Raw genomic sequence first — 21,011 nt, forward strand, 5'->3', positions numbered from 1 at the left:
AGATGGTAGGGTAACTTGTTTTTGTGACAATAAGGCTCTTGTTCATGTCTTGTGATTCAACTTTGAATTCAAGGCCGGAATTCGCGGCCAGATGGAAACATCAAGGTTCCCATGCGGGGGTGGATAAACTACATACTTACAGGGAAGCATATGCAGAGTGACTATTACCGCGTAAGCTTTGCCGTTTAAAAACTCATAATAATTCTCATTACATGAATAACAAATAACCACTGTTGAAGAATAAGGAAAAAGTCGGCATTATAGCGCACACTGGTGTATCTTTGAAAAGACATGCAACATTACAGTGCTTCTAGTTAAATAAGTGATGTAATTGAAAGTGCCTTAATGTGAACGACTATTTACATGTTTCAATACACTCATCTGTATACAGATATAGGGGCAGATTAACATGCTCCGTGCGGCAGTTTTGCTTCACTTTTTGCATGTTAAAAGTGACGCTAAAGTGGCGTAAGGGGCTTGTAAATTTGCCCGACATTCTTTTGCCTTCTCCAAGGGATTTAGAAGTGAAAGGGAGCGAGTTGGTTTTATGACTGTAGGAGGAACTGAGCCGCTCGTATCTATTTATGTGAAGAAATTTATAGAATTTGAACACAGAAAAAACGCGAAATTCGTGCATTAGCCACGTTGCAGTTGCGGCTTCGGATACTAAAAAGGGAAAAGTGTCTAGGAGTTGAATGTGGAACACTGAAAAAAAAGTGTGTGTCATGGAAAGCAAACGTGGTTTGAAAGTGAAATGTAAAGGCTTAAAGAGAGAGGAGACATTAAGGTAGTTTCCGGGCTTTAAGTTGGCCGGGTCTGTTCGGGTCTTAAAGGTAGGCTTGCTGTCTATCGGGCTCCACTTTTGAGCCCTGGCGTAGGCAGACTTTTTACTTAACTTGTGCAGCTATGAATCTGTGTCAAAGGTATTAGTGCTCAGTTGCTGTAGGTATGATGTTACGTGTTGTACCATACCTACATGTAAAAATATGGAGGGCAAAATTTACAGTGTGGTTTGTGGCCGAGAGCTGCACTGGAGGGTGAGAGGTCAGAGGGGAAAGAGTTGGGGCTAAAGGGAAACAAAGAGTTGTGAGTATGAGGTTATGCAGAAGTTCCTGTAACAGATACGTTTTTGCACTAAGTTAGTGGAGTCAGTATACATATATCTGTGTTGCTGTTTTCGTTTTCTCAAAATACTGATTTGTGCTGCTTACTTCATATATTTTAGTGTGTCTGGCTCGCCCTCTGTATCTCTGTCTACTGTGCAGTTTTTCTCCATGTTGCCTATCCTCTGATTTCTACTGTTCCTGTCTCTCATACATTTTCTCTCTATGCAGTTGTTGTTCTCCCTCACATGGGGCCTTATTTATGAAGGCCTTGTGCCGCCGGTGCGTCACTTTTAACATGGGAAAAAGTGACGCATCTGTGGCGCAAGGCTTTCATAAATGAGGCCCTTTGTGTCCTATTCTTTTTGCTTCTCTTGCTCTCTCTGTCTTTGTTGTGCTTTTTACTATATTTATTCATTTCTGCCATTCTTTTCTTTTCTGGCCTGAAACCACTCTTACCTTTACTCTCCCTTGTGATATCTCTCTCTTTCTCGTGCTCGTTTTGTATCTTTCTCTGTGTCCCGTTCTCAGTCTTCCTCCTACATTGTCTGCACGGTGGTGTATATCTCTCTCCCTCCTATATGGCCGGATGCCCGCCACCCCCTCCCAACACCAATCCCCAATGGATGGGATAACGTACACAGGTTTGAACTTTTGGAAGGCGGAGGGGAGTTACCCCCCGGCCGTATTTATTAAAATATGAAACAAAATTTAAAACATTCGCCGTGGCGGCCTCTCTCGACTGCCGTAACTGCTCGATTATTAGCCTAGCTTCCTCGGCCGGGTCTCCCGCGGCCACTGCCCCCCCCGCTTTCTTCTTGAGCCAGGGCAGCACTGCCGCTAACTGGATGGCCAGTCCCGGGGGCATCTCCTCATCATTAACAGGGGTAATTACAACCGGGATCGGTAAACCTATAACTGGGTTTGGTACCTGGCTGACCGCCGGTGTAATGGGGGCGACTGGGGGTACCTCGGGAACCGGATCTTCCCCAGAAACCGCCCTCCTCTTAACACGCTTCCCCCTACCCCCAGGGACTACTCCCGGCAATGCCAGGCCTATTACCTTTTTAGGGCGGCCTGAGCTGTTCTGGGCCGCTAACTGTTTCTTAACTTCGGACAAACCCCGGCCGATTGAGTCAACTTTTCCGAGCTTTTGGTCCATGCTCGCCATTCGGTTCGACAAATGGCGCAATACCTTCTCCATCTCGGAGCCCTTTCCCGCTTTCTTGCCGGCCATGGCTTCGAGTACTCAGCTCTAGTTGATCAACAAGGTCCTGGATCCTTCGTACTCCAAATAACTGAAAGAGAAATAACAAGATTACAAGTTCTCAAAATTGCTGCTTGTTCCGTCGAGGGCTCACGAGCAACAAGTGGGTGCAGCCTTCAGAGCACAGGAACAAGAGGACGCTTCTTCGGATTCCTGCTCTATTTATCCATCTGCGGGAGGGCGGGGACCCTCCTCCGGTACGCCTACTGGGCGCGGTCTTCCGTGCGGGTGTCTAGGACAGCCCCTCCTGGGCGGGAAAAGGCGTGCCCCGGCTACGCCACTTCGGGCATACCAGCCGAGCCACGCCTCCCGCCCAAAATGGTTTCCCGAGGGGATCGGGGCACCCAACCATACAATCGGGGGGACTGAGTGGTCGCCCCTTTCCATTCACTCTTCTTCTCTCCATCTTTTTCTCTCTTCTGCTCTGTTTTTCCATCTCTGTGTTCCTTCTGCTCTCTCTCACCCTATTGTAATGTTTGCCTGCTGTCCTCTCTGTCCCTGAGCCTCCTGTCTTTTGTCTTCTCTGTGCTCTGTCTGTTATTTATACTCTGTGATTCCCTTTCTATGTTCAACTTTTATTTTAATGTACCATCCTTCTCTTTTTTGACTTTTCTCAGCTCCTGTTATTTTTCTATCTCTCTATTTGTGCTTAGAATGCTGGTCTGTCTCTGCATGTTCATCTCCCTCCTACTGTCTCTCTGTCTCTTGTACTCTATATGTCTCCTGTCCCGTGTCTCTTTTCTACTCTATATTAATATTTTATTTAATATTTAGTTATTTGATGTGGTGAAAAAACAATTATTGAACTTAGTTAGGCATTAAGATATCTAATGGTAGAGAATCCTAGGGAATGTATCTGTTAGGCTTGTTGTTTGCTACAATTGCTCTATGTTGTGTAATAAATATGTCTGTAATATGTTAATTAAATTTCAGTATTTCTCTTTTTTATAGTGTTTGGTGCTGAACAGCAACAACCTGCCTTCTACGTTACAGAGTTTTCAGCAATCACATTCTTTTTTTCAGGTGAGTTGGTATTTTTGAAAAGCAATTTTTTTGGGTGCAGATTTAAATAATAAGCAAGATTATTTATAATATTTGCAAAATTTCGGTTTGGAGCATGATTTTATCTTTTATTTTTGCCATGTCTGTATCTACTTGTACTAGATATGTATTTTGAGATACTTTTCCACTGACAGTTGACACTATCTTTTTATGGGCCTGGTGCATGTGTTCTTTTCGATGCAGTTCTGGTTCATCTATCCTTTGACTATAATTCTTTGCTGTTTCCATGGAATAATTCTTGTTAAGTGTTCATTATTTCTCAAACTCATGATGTAGTATCTTTGGCAGTCAATTTTCTTCATTTACAGAGGTGTATTATGATATGGCTCTTGGTGTGATGGGCATCTATTCTGCATATCTGTGACTGTACTATCTGTGTGGACTGTTTTACATACATTTGCAGAGCTTTATTATGATATGGTTCCTCATGGTTAGCATGAAATCTTGTACATGCTATGAAATTCACATGCTGAGTCTGCTGTTGAAACATACAAGCAACTGTCTCTGTGGGAAGTAGTAATCTGTTAAGTGAATGTTATGGTTTGTACAATGTGAGTCTCCCCTTCAGACTGTATATAGTTTGAATAGCAGTTTGTAGTGGTGAACTCAGAAAATGGATCCCTAAAAATCAATTATAAAGTGTATCAATAGTTGTGATATCCAGAAAATCTAAAAACAAATTTTACAGTAAGATGTCTTTTTACAGCAGTACTTATTTATTGAAAAAAAAGGAACAGTGTTAATGTCTAGGCTCATAGTGTCAATTTTGTTTTCAAACAAGAGATAGGTGCTATCTTAATATATGTAGTTAATGAGTTGGAAAGTATAAAAATGTATATAGTTTAAAAATTAGTAAAGATACTTTTAAGTTATCTATTTATGAAAAAGATATAATTTAGTCTTTATATTTTTTTAAAAGGATACAGAAGAAAGAAAAAAAATTAGAAAAATGGAGAATTATTCAGAAAAAAGTCAATTACATTTTGAAATGGCAAATGATCTACTGGAGGAGTTACTAGATGGAGTTTTTGAGGGGGAAAATAATTCTGAAAATGAGGACTTTATGGATAAAACATTGGACAGTGCCTATTTAGAGATGGTGGAAGGGGAAGAGGAGAGTTTGGAGGATGAGGGTGATCAATCTGATGAAGTACCCAATGAAATAATGCTTTAAGTTCTTTTAGAATATGAACTTATAAATAAATAAAATTATTATTATTATTAAATATCTTTATTCGGCAAATTGATCACCATAAAAGAATACATATACATAATACATTTCTAATTCAACGGTTAAAACTGTAAAAAGATACGGATAAAAGGGAAGAATGCACCACAGTCACTAGTTTGCTACAGGCGGTTTCAAGCATCAGACCGTAGGTCCCCCCGAGTGCAATTTCAGTAAACGGGAGCGCGTCACCCACGCACTGCCCAAGAATTTTGCCACCCCGCAAATCATGATGGAGGAAGAAGAGTCAGTAGAAAGTACACGTAGTGCCTGGCTATGGCACCTCAGCCACAGTTCCCTACACACAGGTTTCAGCCAGAGTTTCCGCGCCACTTTGTAAGCGGGGCAGGCAAAAAATAGGTGGGCCACAGACTCCTTTGGTGCTGCACAGCCAGGGCACGAACGCAAGGGGGCACCAGAGTTCGACCACCTCGCCGTGAAGTCATGCACCGGAAGCGTCCCATATCTCAGTTTTAGATATAGCGCTCGATCTAAAGGTTTGGTTATCAGGTCAAGGAAGGGTTCCAGTTTTTTCACCCATTTAATTAACAGAAATTGATCCGTGAGTGAGCCCCCATCCATGACCCTCAGTGCATTACTCTGTACCCAATCCCAATATAGCTTTTTAATCACTTCCTTGGGTGGCGGCGTTTGTGACTTCCAAGCATCCCTTAGTCCCAAGTTAAGAACCAGGTCTCTCAATTTATTCAGCCATCCTATTTTTTTCCCCGTGTCCAACCGAAGAAGATCATCCAACCCTTCAGCATATTTTGCGAGCTCCTCAGTTCTTCTTAAACGGGTCCAGAAGAGCAACGGGCGTAGCCTTACCAAGGGGGATATTATCAACAATAGGCGAAAAATATCGCTAACGATATTTATTGCGACAAATTTTATCGCATTGCATCGCCTGGAAATATCGCCGCCGTAGCGAGGTATTATCAACACCCAGCATGGCGGCGATATTTCCCCGAAAATGCGATAAACGCGTGCGGTAAAGCTAGCGTGCCCACGCTAAGCCGCCGCACGCTAACGTGAAAAAAAATCGCGATGGGCCTATCAGCGATGATTATCGCTAAACCAATAGGCCCAAGGCTACCATATAACGCGTTAGCGGGACGAAAAAATGCCCGCTAACGTGAAAATCGTTGCCAAACATGGAAAATGTGCAAAATGATGGTGAGCAGCCAGGGACCAGTGCAGAGGGCACTACCAACACCCAGGAAGGCCAGGCAGAGAGCCAGGGAAGAGGCAAGAGGAAGAGGAACCCTAAGTTCACTCCAGATGAGAACCAGGTACTGGTTGAGGAAGTGACGCGACACCAGCAGGAACTGTTTGTGAGTTCCACAGTCACTTTGGCGAGGAAAAGGGACATATGGCAGGAAATAATGACCAAGGTCAATGGCGTGGGGGAGCACAGGAGGACAGTGGACGAGTGTAAGAAGCGGTGGCACGACACAAAAAGCAAAACAAAAAAGAAACTGAGAGCAAACCTAAGGGCAGCAAGTCTGACGGGAGGCGGTGGACCAGCTCCACAGGAGGAGCTGGATGAGGTGGAGGAGATTGTAGCGAACGTCATCAGTGAGGAGAGTGTCATCGGAGCCAGAGGCCAGGATACTGCTGTACTGGAAGACACACAACAACACCAGGGTGAGTGTCAAATAGGAACAGGTGGAAGTGGGTGGATGGGCATAGTCGCATGCATGTACCATGCACGTGCACATAAAGTCGTCAGTGGTAGACATGAGTACTGGCAGGGTGGTGTGGACTCAAATGATGCAGTCCTGGGATGGGTAGTGGATGTTGTTGTCTACCAGGTGGTGGGCCAGTTGCATGTAGAACAATTCCCAGTGATTGGCCCTGGAAACAGGAGCACGGAGAAAGGCTGGAAGCACCTCAGGTCCATGTGGCCTGGCTCTGGCAAGTTGAGGAGGGTGCAGAATAAGTTGCGTAGCAAGCTCCATGGAAATATTGCTGTAATGTAGTCAGCTCAGATAGCAGCATCTGCCATGTAACATATGTGGGGGCGGATTTATTTCAACTGGGGCATCCCCAGGGATGCGCCAGTTAACGTGCGCCACAGTGCGCCACAGCCCCGCCACCCATGGTGTGCTGCATTTATAATGTGGTGCACCATGGTGCTAAAACAGCACTGATGCGTGACGCATCAGTGCCAGAAATGTGGCGCATTGCTGGAGTTGCGCCGCAGGCGCAACGCAGCTCCAGCAAGGCTGGGGGGTACACCATCTGCACAATGCTGCATCAAGACCCACGCCTGCTTCAAGCAGGCGCATGGTTCTGACGCAGCATTGACCTGAAAGTGACTGAGTAAAATCTCATAGATTTCACTCAGCCACTTACATGAGGCGTTCCTGCCCAGGAACGGCCCCCCTGCGCAGGAACGGCTCCTAATGGCGCAGTGGCATACAACGTGACGCATCTCCTAGATGCGTCACGTTGTACATCGGGTGCATTATTTGCGTCGCAGTTGCGTCAAATGAAGTGACGCAATTGTGGTGCAAAGAGGCGCAACGGCCTCATTAATCTGCCCTGTGGTGTGGGAATAGGTGTGACAGGGAGCGTGAGTGGATGGAGTACATAACCATGTGTATCTTCTAGCCGTTGACATTGGACCGGGAGGTCAGGTGGCATGCGCTGCTGGTGTACACAGGGGAGGTGGGCCCTGGCATAGGTTGGGTGGGTGTCGTGTTGAAGCTGTCATGGACAACAGCGAGCTAGCAGTAGAAGAAGATGGCTAGTGAGTTGCGCAGTTCCACTCAGGGAGTCATGTTTTTGTTGTTGGAGCAGGAGACTGAGAGTACCCTGATGATGCAGAAGAGACCCTTGCTCCCTGTGTGTTGTCATTCATTTAGGTTTACAAGGAGCAACCCTTGGCCAATCACAAGCGGTGGAGATGCATGTGTATGGCATCCCTGTGATGTGCGTGGTTGTGTGGAGTGTATATGGTGACCAATAACCACTCATGTTTTGGCCATCCAACGCAGGATACACACCAGCACATTGTTGAAAGTGGCAGCTGGCCTGCTGGTGTGGGTACAACAGGGTACCTTGAGTGGCACAAGTGTGTTGTCACAGTTGTACATACACTGCCTGAGGTGGGGGCTTGCAGCGTTGGAGTTGTAGTTGTTGTGTGGCCTGTGGGTAAGGGTGGTGATTAGCTGGTCTACAGTCACTCACCTCCAGCAGTGGTGAGTTACCTGTTGTGTGCGGTGGTCTGTGGACTGTACAGTGAATGTGGTAATGGATGCAGCACGGTACAGTCCTGTGGAAACAGGTGTCGTGTACAAAAGTAACTTAGGTGCCTGTGTAGAAGGTGGTGTCCAATGTGTGACCAGCGGCATGGGTGGAAGTGTGGGTGGGTGGGTGTGTGCACAAGCCCCATCCCTGTGAACCTCCTGTGACAAGGTGCCTGCATTCACCACACCTGCTGCACTGCTTGGTCTCTGACCCCTCATAAACAAGATGCATGTGAAGTCACATAGAAGGTCTACCTGTTTGGCAACCTCCACCACACACTAGCAGTATGAAACATCTTCTTGGTGTACACACTATAACGACCAGTACACTCAAGGGACCTTGTTGCATCATGGTGTGCTGGCAAAGTGACAGGCACATGTAGGCACAAATGTGGTCATATTGCTACCAAATGCACAAGTACGCCAGCAACGTAGCAAAACTGTGGACTGTCATGCCAGTCAGTGCAATATAGCAGAACGCCAAATAGCTGGGGGCAGAGTACCAAGCAATAGCGATAATAATCGCTGAGCACCGAGGAGTGATTACCGATGAGATACTGTGATACTATCAAGGTTCATCTCAGAAGTCGTAAAGAGTCCAGCTAAATGCATGAATATGGCTGAGAAACCTGCGACATACATGCATAATTGTGACAATGCTCATAGCCATGTTATCCACCTTCCATTGGATTACATTGGCAGGAACAGCTTTTAGCAGGCGTAAGCTGTTGGAGATATTTGGCCTTAGCGCAAATATTACAAAACTAAAATAATATGAGTCAGAGATGCTAGCAACTGTTTACAGTCGCTAACATGTTGGCACACCCACTTTGCATGTCATTAGCAAAATAATCGCACACATGCAAAGTGGGCCCCTAAATGCCTGCTATCGTCTACAAGCTGTTGCTAACTGGTGTTAGCGACAGCTTGGAAATAGGGTGACAAAGTGTTTGCTGCATGAGCGTGAAAAAGTACACCTAATGTGGGGACAATTCCCTTGGTAATATGCCCCCAGATTTAGCACATACACAATAAATGCCATGTCAGCTGTCAACCATGCAAGTCAACAGATACAACACCTAAAGTGTAGTGAACACTATACATGCATCCCAGTAACAGGTTGCATCCAAAGTCACACATACAGGGATCACACCACTGATGACCTCAGAAGCATAGAATGTGTGAAGACCCACACTCTGCAACCTAACTGACACCAATGCAAGTATCAAACAATGCAAAAGTATTTATTGTATAAAAATTACCTATCTAAAACTACACTAAACACTAAAACTAACACTATATCTAAAATCCCTACACACATAATAAACTAAACTACACATGTAATGCTAACTAAACCCTACTACACAAACTACAAAAGGACATAAACTCCCCACCCAAAGAGAAAATAAACTTAGCCCCAACACTATCTTAACCTAACAAAATCACACTACACTAAACTAACTATACCTAATCTAAAACTATTGTATATCTAAATCCTATAATACAACTATATACAAACAAAAAACTGAGAACAAGGAGGGAAGGCAGAAGAGGGGTGTGGGCCAGAAGAAGTCCAGGACTACGGTACCCCAAGTTTGACCGCAATGTCATTCAGGCGCCGGTTCATCGTGACCAGTTCATTTCGCACGTCCAGGAGCAAGCTGTTGTTCCTGGCCAGCTCTGTCAGAATGTCCTGTTGCCTGTCAGGCCTTGCCGCCATTGTGGTGGGTGCCCCCGGATCCTGCCCTGGTGTGTTCTGGCCAGCTCCCTGGCTGGGTGCCGCTTGAGTTGGCCCCTGGCTGCTGGTACCTGGAATGGCTGATGTGCCTGGTACCGGAGCAGTTGAGACCACTGTGTCTGCATGTTTTCCTCCGCCAGCCTTGCCACCAGCCTTGGATTTGTTAGATGAGTCACTGTGTCCCACAGCCTCTGGCATTGCACGCCAGGTCCCATCCCGTTGAGCAGCAGCGTATATCCGTGCCATGGACCGGAACCCCTTCTTGACCCTGCGGCAGTGAAGCCACCGTTCCTTGGCCACATTGTAAGCATGGGTCTCCTCTGCATTCATGTTGTCTGAAAAAAATGGGAAACGTCAATCCCAAACCAATGACACTGGTTCATTTGCCTATCATCATATCATATGGCACAAATCACATACCACATGGGAGCCAACACACATGTCACATCCTGTAACGTCTCAAACTGACCTGCCCACATAATTGACAAGCCCTACTTTCCACTATACAGGCCCTGGAACGTGACATCACAGTACATGGCAGGTGTGATGTACAGACAAATCAGACGCCAAATGAGAGAGTGATAACATGTCACCTTTGTGCATCCTGAGAGTGTTTGCCAGTGTGGCCATATGAATATGTCAATGGAAACACTATGTAAGCGCAGCCTATATGCATGGGAATTAGACCGGGACACCCCTACCAACAGCAGGTGTGAAGAATATCAAGGAAGTGCTCCTCAATATTACTGTGTACATGGGCAGGAAACAGCATCAAAACACGCCATAAAGGCCTACACAATATGCACCTCAGAAATCCCATAGCTGTCCTGGTCATGGGGCAAGGATGTATCCCAAGTCCAATGCTGTCCAATCTATACTTTCGTCTGCTGGCCAACGTCGGGAAATAGTACGGCTCATCCAAGTGTACTGTATGCCGACAATAATCAGTAACTGAGTACGTGTGGGACGAACTACACTGACACACGTCTCTGTTGTACAAACAGCATGTTGAACATGCGTAACTAGAAGAGCATCAACAAATTGTAACTAAACTGCAGCAAAACAGACCGCATTCCATTTATCAGCCCTGAGGTATCTTGGTCACATGAAAGGTGGCAGCTGGAACTGTGCTCCTCTCACCCTTGCAAACATGTGATGTAAGACCTACCACAAACAAAATAACATGCCCTGTCCTGGCCAAAGGCCGTCAGCCAGGTAATTTCACCTGCTATGGGTACATGTGTAAAATATGGAAGAACTCCAAATGCCATCCTATTGAAGCAAGGAACCCTTTGCTGCAGGGCCTGGCCATCAGCCACACCGATGACTGCAATCCTCTGATACCATGACTACATGTAAAAAGTAGTGACAAACCGCAGACCCTGCAGAATCTGCCAGCCACACTGACTCACGACCAGTCGCCTAAAACCCCTTCCATGCTTACATAGTAAAAACACAGGCACATCAGGCGGCAGAAAAGTAACTATGGGGCATATTACCAAGGGCATTATTGCAGCAATAGCGGGACTTTTTCCCGCTAAAGCAGCGATAATTGTATTGCCCTAGTACCAAGCTGTCGCTAACGGCAGTTACCGACAGCTTGTAGCCGATAGCGGGCATTTAGGGGCCCACTTAGCATGTCAGCGATAATCATCGCTAATGACATGCAAAGTGGGCCTGCCAACATGTGACCGACTGAAAACAGTTGCTAACATCTCTAACTCCCATTAACAACTCTTGGACATATTTACGCTAAGCGCAAATATCGCCAAAAGGTCACGCCTGCTAAAAGCAGTCCTCAGCCATGTTATCCAATGGAAGGTGGACAACATGGCTAAGAAGAGCATTGTCACGATAATGCGTGAATCTTGCTGATTTTACTGCGATATTCATGGTTTGCACAGGAATTTCGCCGCTTTTGAGATAAACCTTGATAATATCAAGGTATCTCAGCGGTAATAATCCTTGATGCTCGGCAATATTTCCCCCCCCCCTAACCAACCAATAGCGATAATTATCGCTATCACTTGGTAATATGACCCTATAAGATTCTGAGTTGCATGCATGAGACCCAGTCTAGCCCAGAACCCAAAGGCCTCATAAAGGAGAAGAGCTGGAACGGGCAAAATAGACCACTCAGATCATGTGACAAAACATTCATGACCCAGTCTTGTGTCAGTCCCTCTCAACATGGCTACGCTAGGTCATTTCTCCTGGCCCTTGGCGGTGTAATGAACTGCCCCCTCACCCATTATCCATCTATCAACACACACTCTCCTGTGAACGTTGGTAAACTTGCCTGTTCCCAATATGTGGTGCAATATTGCCTTGAACCTCTATGGCACAGTTTCATATGAATGAGACGGCAAAAGGACCTTCAAACCTTGTGTGGATGAGATGTCATGTATTCATACCTTACACATGACATTGACTTAACCGGGCATGATATGGGTGTGTTACAGGGCATATAAGTAAATCTCAATGTCCGCTTCAGAGGCAGTGTACTGCCGATGAAGCGTGTATAAATGTTTGTGCTGGTCGTGATAATATGTAGCCATGTGTGAAACTCCTGTAGCGTAATGCCTGCATGATCCCAGAATCATTGCCTATTTTGCTATAATCTGTGCTGGATGTCATGCACAGGGAATCAGAGCAGTTGCATCGTCCATTCATGGTCAATGTCACAATTTACATTGATATGCGTCTGACCACACTCTCATACATATTGTCTGAATAATGACGCAACAATACTCAGAACCTTGTGGCCCAGTGACATGCGGAACACACCAGCATTGCCAAACTACCGTGTGTTGGGTTTCTCAATGACATCCATTACATCACACATGCCAATGTACTTCACAATTACTCACCAGTGGCTCTTGGGTCCTTGAAACGGTCCACGTCACCCTGCGTGATGGGTTGCCGACCATCTGTGAGTGAACCAAATTAAATATGTGTCATTGTATGGCATCCAGACACGTCACAGAAACATGATGAACATGATGAAAAACTTTTCTGTCACAAGAAATGCTACTTCACTTAGTAGGGGATTCGCACATAGTACAAATGACTTTGTGCACAATGATTGGCATGCACACATGGGCTTGCTAATGCAGTGGTGGCCAAACATAACATAACCACAGTCACACATGCACATGACAGTTGGGGCATGCAATTCCTAAGCACCATGTCCACACAGGCAACATGTGTACGTTGTACTCCGTATGATGGTAAGTATGCATTTAGTAAGAGGCTGACACACAATCGTTTGGGAGGTAAAACACTCTTGAGCTGTAAAACACAAAAGTGAATGACTGTAACCTGAAACTTTTAACTATGTCACTTCATAGAGGTGTTCCTGTGTATGAATGTCCTCCACTGCGGCAGAATGCACCCTAAAGGTGCATAACTGTAGGAAGTGAGGATTCTCCAAGAATAGTGATATTGTACCTACCCTGCACCATGGCGCAACTTTTGCATTGCTACTCAGTCACATAAGTAATGCAACAGCGCTGCCAAATTACCCCAAGAGTCATGTCAATCTGCTAAAATGTGCCGGGAAGTGGGAGTCCAAATCAATCTGAACTTAAGCAAATCATGTGCAAATTACATAGGGACAGATGTATAAACATTCCCTTTAGCGATTAGTAAATTGCGATTATTTTGGATTCGCAAAATAGAAATAGCAAAATAGTAAGTCTGTCGGAAATTGCTTGTTGCTTGCAAACCATCAACATTCCCAAATAGCGATTAGCAATTTGCAGATCACAATCTTCCCATTCATTTCTGTGTGCCAGGAGGCTCTTTGGAATGAATGGGGAAGTTTGCAATTACCAAATTGCGAATTGCAAATAGACATTGTTTCAAATGGTGCAGGGGTGTCACATGAACACCCTGCAGTGCCCATGAAAAATGACATGTGTGCACATAAGGCACACAGACATGCTGCAAGAGCATGTATGAGCGTCACATGGCAGCTATTGATGATTTTAACACAAACAGAGCACATTAAGAAAATAGCGCTACTTACCACCAACTAGCAGAAGGTGGTAATTTGACAATCCCAAATGGCGAATTTGAATGTAAATTGCCCTGATACATAGCATGTAAGGAATTGCTAAAGTAGCTATTCCTCTAATGTAATAGCAAATTAAGCACAAGCAAATGTTGCCATTCCTAACTTTGCGCAAATAATGTCACATAAATGCCATTTACCAAAAAAAGGGTTTGCTGACGCCGCTAATCAGCGAATGTTTGCGTTACAAAACTATTTTTGCCATGATACATATGGCCCATAGGGACATGACATTGTCATCAAGACCTTGTCACAGTATCACAGTAATGTACATACCATACACACGTCACACACGTCACGCACTTATATTACATTTGAACATTAAAGTGAAACTATGGGTGTAGGACTTACCACCCTGTAAGCCTGGCAGCACTCCGGTGTAATCCAGGAGGTCGGCCTCCCGCGCAGTCATGTCCTGCCAGCGGTGTTTCCACTGGTGCACAGAGCGTGCTATTTTGAAGTAGTGCTCCATTTGGAGCCTCACACGCTCCCAGCGCACATTGCGTCCCCCGACAGCATACCCCAGCAGGATCCGCCCCCGTTGCCTCCAACATATTAGGAAGATAAAATTTTACCAACCACAAAAATCCCCCCAATGCCTCCTCACTCATCCTCCCCGACCTCCCAACAGCAGGCATCTCCCTGACCCCCTTAACCCTATAAAACCTAATAAATAATAACCCACTTAACAAACTCTCAATAAATATATACAAACTAACCCCTGAATTAACTCTAACAAACTGAGGACAGTAGACACACAAACAGTATAAAACACAACAAAAAGTACAAACACACACTTTAGACAAGACAGAGCACGCAGCAACACTCTCCAAATCCAACTTTCAACACACCAACCACCATACACCTCCAACACCCTTCCTATGCACCAGCAATTGCAGAAAAGAGAAAGTGAAAGTAGAAACCACACCCAAGTGACAGGAAGCAGTAATACACCACTTCCTGTGTTTGCTGCTAAAAGGTCCGACTTAGCGACAAAATAATAGGTGTTAGCGAGAAAATATTAGGTGTTAGCGTCAAAATAATAGGTGTTAGCGATGGTACGCATATACAAAATCGATCGAAATGCGACCCGTTTTTTGTATTTGCGACGAAAATTTATTCGCTAACCAATGCTAAGCGACATAATTAATAATAATTATACCTAAATGAATTACATCATGGATTTCTCTACATAAATTGAAATAAATACCAGAAAATTCACAAAAAATTATGAGTATATTTTTCATCCCACTAAATCTTCTAATTATTTGGATAGAGAGGTGTGAACACGAATTACAAGTTAATCTTACCATGCAATTAGGTCAACACAAGAGACAGGGGTGAGGGAACGTGATCATGCACACATTACCTACTGGAATAATATCTACTATCAATGGTACAATGCTGTTTCATCATGGTTCTGTAGCAAAGTATGGAAGGACGTCCAAATGGACACTTCCTAATGCATTTACATAGACGTTACTGGTCAAAGTCTTTGTTTTGCCTCTACATCTCCTGCATAGGGTGGAAATGTGACATTACATCATGCAGACGTAGAAGGCAACACACAATAGGAGGGATCAAAACACCACAAACCATACATCATGGTGCAGATTTTCAAGTTCCTTGCACCCCTGAATGTCAGCATTAGCTTTACATTATGTGCGGCTGCTGTTGCACAATCCATGTGCAGCATATGTTGTGCAAAGGATGCCCAATGCTGTGGCATATCCCCAAGGTCTTGCCACATGAAGAGAGGTGTACCGGCAATAAGGGCTGAAACCGGGTGTGGCACAAATGCACAGGAGGTAGTGAACTGGCGTTGCTATGCGTCATACCATTGGCTGATGTAATTCTGATTGATACCAGCCACTCACTCCTGGACCAATGCTGCATCCTATCCCTGCACTTGCTTTCAGCATGCGTGAAGCTTCATGCAGGGCGGTAGTGGGGTCACATGGACCGTTCATTGATATCCGTGTGCGAATGTACATGTCTTGTGCCTCTGGTGGCGCAGGCTGGCACAGGTCTTGTGTGTGATAGCAGCCTATGCCTTATGTATATCCCATGGTTGCTTCGTTTGCCCTGGGCTCTTACTGCCTTTGTACCTCCTGAGGATGTTGATGTTCCGGTCACACTGTGTCATGGTGGTGTGTAAAGTCACATGTGTGCGTTGCCACCAATTGCACACGATTTGTGGATCCGGCTGCAGGTCCGACTGGCTTGGGCCTCCCATATGGGGAGGCATGGAGTTTGGTCGGGGTGGGTCTGACTCACTACATTGTGTTTGGCAGTGGGGCCTTGCTGCCAGGCCTGGACTGACCATAGCGGGCCCTGTGCAATCCCCCCGTGCGCAGCAAGGGTAGGTTCAGGCTTTTGGGCCCTTGGGGTCCCTTTTACCTACAGGGCTCTTTGTGCAGCATAGCTGCAAGCTCCTCCCTGTAACCAAGTCGGACGGAAACCGGACCTGGCAAGGAGCTCTGTTGCACACCCACCCTCCCCACGGGGGACTGCCGAGCACTTTGAGGGGGCGGGTTTTGGTTCCCTGTCCGGCCCTGCTTGCTGTAGCTTGCTGGAGATCCCTTGTTGTTTCACTTAAGTCGTGGGGTCTCAGATCTGCTTGTGGGGTGGCTGTGGTGTGTGTGGACCACCTTGCATTGGCGTGTCCTCCTACTTTGGGTGACTTTGTACATGGGTATGGTTTCCCTTGGACCCTCTGGTTCCATGCCAGTCATGTGGACATTTTACCTGGAGTGCTGTCCAACACGGGGTGTGTCCGCATTGGTGTCCGGGGTGTGTTTAGGATTACGTGGTGTTTTGCTTCAACTAGGGTCGGGCCCTGTCCACCCTGCAAGCTTTGTGTGTGGCCGGATGGGCATTTGGCGGTTTGTGGGTTGAGCATGTGAGCCCCTTGTTGGCCAGATGGACCTTGAGTTTCATCTTCCTGGGTCAGGTATTTTAATTCCTTTGCACATAGTCACAGTATTTGTTTCTAATATTGTTGTGTAGTGTACCTCTTACTGATGTATATGTGCAGGTGCTCAGTTTAGCGTTTGTGCACAGTCTGGAGGTGTGCCTCCTTCATGCTGTGCCTTTGTTGTAGGGTGGTTACCCCTTTTGGTTCCCTTTGGCCTGGCTGGTCATTATCTGTGGTCTTCTGTGCCTACTCTCCATCAGTGGCTGTGTTGGCTGTAGGGCCTGTGTTTGGCCTTGTGGTGTGTGTCATGGGCCGTTAGGAGGTTGCTTGCGTTGGGTGTGGCAGATCATTGCGCTTGCTTCTGGAGGACATCCGAGGCCATGTTGTGCATGGATGCCGTTGGGTGTTCTCACCACACTCTAATGTCATGTGGACATAGGGTGATGTGTGGGACAGTGTTTTCTGCCTTTGGGTACGCAGTATTGTGTAATACTTGGGTTACTTGCTGCTTCTGCTGCTTCAGTCTGTGTTGCTACAGTGTGAATCCAAATCTTGTTTAGCAATCTGCACAATAGTTAGCCCTGGTACTTGGAGGGCTATGACTCTGAGTGTTGTTCATTTCCATAGAGTCACCCGTCAATACTACTCCCCCACCTGCATATGTAAACACCCTGCACATACTAGCACTTGCACCTGCACATGGCTGACTTGCACTTGCATGAACACTCCAGCAATGCCACACATTTACGGCATAGATGGCTCTCACAGATACTGTCATTTTAGTGCCCAGGCTGCACAACACATAATACGCATCACATCCATGCTGGCTGTGGCGTTCTGCACTGTTACTGTGGCATCCCTGCGGACATGCATGGAGCCAACAGGTATTGGAATACTGCACCTTTTTGTCTGACACTGAGGTCCATTGGAGACATGTAGCACGCCATAACTTAATGCTGGCAACCCTGGCATGGCCATTGTGGCTAGCTGGACACATAGCTGCTCCCCATTGGACTACAGATTTTAGAATGGGTGGTAGTTTTGCAGTAAGTCTATATTACACCAGGACATGTATGTGCCTTTCATTACTCAGTCCACACTAAGGATGTGGCTGGTGCGTCCACATAGGTATCTTTCACCCAAATGCCAAACAGCATGAACCGAAAGCAGGACTGAGATGAGCCACACACTAAGGGGGAGGTGATGTCAGTCACAGTGATGTGTGGAATGTTGTGCATATGAGATGAGGTCACACAAGGGCTGCCAGATAGCCAGTGTCAATATGCATCACAGTCCCAATAGTCTCACATAGTGTCAAGATACACTCCATATTCATTAGGCTATTTCCTAGTGCTAAGGCAGAGCCATTTTGGTATGTCCCATTGAAGATAGGGCACAGTGAGGCGACCATGTACCACTGCTACACCTCACCTGTCATCTCCTCAGATGATTCCCCATTTGTCAAACAGAGGTCCTTTCCTGTAAACAAGTATGATCAGACAATGTCATGCTGTATCAGGGTGTTATGTTCAAATGCATGATTGGTTGTGACAAACAGTGATGTAATTCATATCCCTTGTCACATTGCAGAGGCCGAGACAGCACCTCCTGCACCTCCTGAAGAGCAACCTGGACAGGCACTCACTGTTGACCCGGATGTCTACGCTACACTCAACATCGAGGACATCGAACTCCTACTCAATGACATTGCCTCCCCAGCCTCCCGTGCAGGGCAACCCAGTAGCCCTCGGCAGAGCCCTCCCCCTGCTCACACCAACGAGCAGCAGGCATCCACCACCCCAGCCACTTCCCTGGGCCCAGATCCTACGGCACGTGCATTCCAACAGCGGATCATAGGGCTCCAGGAACGGTTGGGGGATAGGGTGGACGAGGGCTTCAAGCTCGTGGCAGCCGAGCTCGCAGGCATCCGTGGGTGCCTTACTGACACCCAGGGCCCATTCCATGCTCTCCACCAGTCCATGGCTGACATTGCTGGAGTCATGATACAGCGGCAACATGCTTTGTCTGCTCAGGATAGCTCCAGCAATTTTGCCAAGGGACTTGAGAACATCAGGATGATCATGGAGAGCATGGAGCGGATGCAGGCCCAACATCTGGCTCCCAGGGCTGAACACATGCGCCAGGTTACTGGGATTTTCACCGCCCTGCACCTTCTTGTCACCTCCTTGCTGCCACAGGGTTTGGTGCAGATGGATGCTGCTGCAGCCTCCACATCCTCAGCTCCAACACCAGGAGTGTCAGTGCCTCACATGGCTGCTGCCACAACACCCACTGTCACCTGTGAGGCACATGACACCGATGATGATGGAGATGAGGATGACAGCGAAATTGTGCTGAGGAGGAAGCGTTAGTATCCCTCTGTACCAATGCCCCAGTTTCTTTTGTTTTGCTGGACTCTGATTCGTGCCACCCATGAACTTCTTACACTCACTTTCACTGTCCCCCCGGAACAACCTTGGACCCCCCATGGACTGCCATATGAACCCATTCCTTGCCACCTCAACCAGCCTGTGGAGTGAACTATGCCTCTTCCCTTGGACCTGTTAACATCTATTGTCTCTGTCTGGCCATCCAACGGGCACCCTCTGCACTAGCCCTATATGCTCACCTGTTGTATATAGTGTAAATAAATTATTATTTTCCCTTTGATATGTGTATTGGTCAAATGTTGCTAAGGTAATAACTTACTTTTTAGGGTCCGGCCACTGATACCTTAGGGATGTACGACTATGTGAATACGAGCATTGTACATGTTGATACTGATCCAGAGATGGTGTAGAATAATGAAGATATGTGCAAACATGTGGTCCCACCATTGCACCAATGCAATGCTATGACATTGTCACAATGTGAATGGTCCATCAGGCAAGGTCTTCAATTGGTACATGTCAGTGAGCATTGATGTGCAAAATGTGATAGTAGAAGGCCCCCTGGTCCATGTTTGGTTGCAGCAGGGCAGGCACTACTGTCCTCATGTCTAGTAGGCCATGCACTGATACATACCACTGGTTGACCTCTATATTGGCATCATACGTTCAATAGGGTACACACAGTCTGAAAAAATATTAGTGGCACTACTGCATTCACTGTGTATTCCCTGCACTCACACTGTTATGTGTGTAGTATGTGAATCATGAGTCTCTGGCCCTGAGGTGCAATGAGCATGCCTTTCATCAACATCAGATTTGGGGGAGGGCTGCAGCAGGTGTGTAGTTGGACCACAACTTACCAACATGGCCAGCAGCTCTGCATCCTACATGTGTAGGTACAAGTTGGAAGGTAGCTCCGGGCAGCCCGTAGCACGTCTGTACTATTGGTACACTTAGCCACCACACATGCCTCGTCATGTTGGCATTTGTCCACAAGTGGTCCATGAGTGATGATAGCCTCCTCTTACATGTGCTACTCCCCCATGGTGGACACGTGACATTGGCCCATCACTTTCTGTAGACTTCACCGTGTGTGCACCTGCATGTGTCATGTCAGATGTAGATGTTACGATGTCACGTCATTGTAGAATAGGTATAAGGTATGTGTCCAGGTGGTATCTATGAATGACCCAGGGGTGAGTGTGTATCCACATTTACTTGTCTGTCCAGCTGTAGGAGGTGTCTTCACTCAGCCATGTAAAATATTATTGATGTTGGTGGTATGCATGTCTTGGTGATGGTAATGGTCCATGCGTTCTACGAAGTCTCTGCTCAGCTTAGTGATGTTTGGCCTTGTGGATCTGTAGGTGGGAGTAGTTTCCAGGCTGATGTCTTGTGACAGACATACTGATGTTGTAGCCACATTAGACGGCACATCAACTTGTTACTCTAATTTGGCCCTTTCCTTTTCAGGTGGTCTAAATGATAGGCCCTTTCCCCGATTGAAATGGCGGCACTTGTCACCGCCCATAGCAATATTTTGTGCCATTACATGCCCTATTGACTCCTCTAATCACATTCCACACATACATCTTTGAGGCATTGTTCAGGAGCCTCTTTGCCATTATGGCCATCTGTGCACATATGTACTTGACATTATACATCAACAATGGGCTTGGAAATATACAGGATATGTATCTCATACGGGCCCGGGTTATTTATACGCCACATCTTGTGCATGCTTCTATGGAAAAGAACATTGGCTGGTAATCAGGAACGTTGTACACATCTTAAGGGTCAGTTTACTGCTGCTACGACTGACATGGTCTGGAGATGTGTCTGGATGATTGGCACCAATGTGTATTGGGATGTTGCTATGACTATTGGCATCATGCACACCATTTCACACTCTCCCGATTAGTGTGATTCACACAACATGCCCAATCCATGATACATGGATTGTGGAAATTGAGTCAG

The sequence above is a fragment of the Lissotriton vulgaris genome, chromosome 4_1 (genome assembly GCF_964263255.1).
Source record: "Lissotriton vulgaris chromosome 4_1, aLisVul1.2, whole genome shotgun sequence".
Taxonomy (NCBI): Eukaryota; Metazoa; Chordata; class Amphibia; order Caudata; family Salamandridae; genus Lissotriton; species Lissotriton vulgaris.